Source organism: Nothoprocta perdicaria, unplaced genomic scaffold (genome assembly GCF_003342845.1).
Source record: "Nothoprocta perdicaria isolate Ctin4 unplaced genomic scaffold, notPer1 scaffold_830, whole genome shotgun sequence".
NCBI classification, from domain to species: domain Eukaryota; kingdom Metazoa; phylum Chordata; class Aves; order Tinamiformes; family Tinamidae; genus Nothoprocta; species Nothoprocta perdicaria.
Window position 1 is genome coordinate 298 of NW_020456122.1, and position 1,000 is coordinate 1,297.

At 75.5% G+C, this 1,000-nt stretch overlaps 1 protein-coding gene across 1 annotated transcript in view; it reads left to right on the plus strand.

Annotated features, from left to right (window-relative positions):
- The first annotated feature begins 272 nt into the window (after positions 1–272).
- The window catches only part of RPS19 (ribosomal protein S19), a 3,402-nt gene continuing 2,674 nt past the window's right edge, over positions 273–1,000 (plus strand). The window contains exon 1 of the mRNA XM_026052117.1: positions 273–332. The gene's annotated coding sequence lies outside the window, so the exon portion shown is untranslated. The remainder of the gene's footprint in view (positions 333–1,000) is intronic.

Consider the following 1,000-nt stretch of genomic DNA (forward strand, 5'->3'; position numbering starts at 1 on the left):
CTGCGGCCAATGGGCGCCCGGCTCTCATGCGGCGTCGTCCAATGGGGAGCGCCCGCGCTCGTCCCGCCCTGTGGCAGCGGCCTTTCCCGCGGCCGGCGCGCGGCAGCCAATCAGCGGCGAGGCGACCCGCGTGACGTCACGCGTCGCCCCCCGTAGCGTCACGCGGGGCGGGACTTTCGCCCCGCGAGGAGGCGGAGCAGGCGGCGCACTGATTGGCCGCGCCGAAGCCTCGCGCGCGCCCATTGGCCGCGCGGCTCTCGCGAGAGCGCCGGCCCTGTGACTAGCGCTGGGAGGCCCCGCGCTGCCTCTTTCTCAGCGAAGGAAGCGGCGAGGTCGGAACCGGGGAGGGGACCGGACCGGAACCGGGGGGCGGAACCGGGGAGCGGAACCGGGGAGCGGGACCCGGACCGGAACCGGGGGGCGGAACCGGAACCGAGGAGCGGGACCGGAGAGCGGGACCGGAACCGGGAGAGCGGGACCCGGACCGGAACCGGGGGGCGGAACCGGGGAGCAGAACCAGGGAGCGGGACCCGGACCAGGACCGGAACCGGGGGCGGAACCGCGGAGCGGGACCCAGACCGGAACCGGGGGCAAAACCGGGGAGCGGGACCTGGACCGGAACCGGGATCGGAACCAGAACCGGGGACCGGAACCAGGGAGCGGGACCGGGACCGGGGGACAGAACCGGGGAGCGGGACCAGAACTGGGACTGGGGGGCAGAACTGGGGAGTGGGACCCGGACCGGAACCGGGACCGGGGGGTGGAACCGGGGAGCGGGACCGGAACCAGGACTTGGGGGCGGTACCAGGGAGCGAGAGTGGGACAGGGGACCGGAACCGGGGAGCGGAACCGGGGAAAGGAACCGCGAGTGGGGGCGGAACCGGGGAGCGGGACCGGGAGGCAGAACCGGGGCTCCCTGGCGGGCGGTTCCGGTGCTGCCGGTGCGGGTGGCTCCGGTGCGGGTGGAGCCACCGGTTCCGGTGCGGGTGGAGCCGCCGGT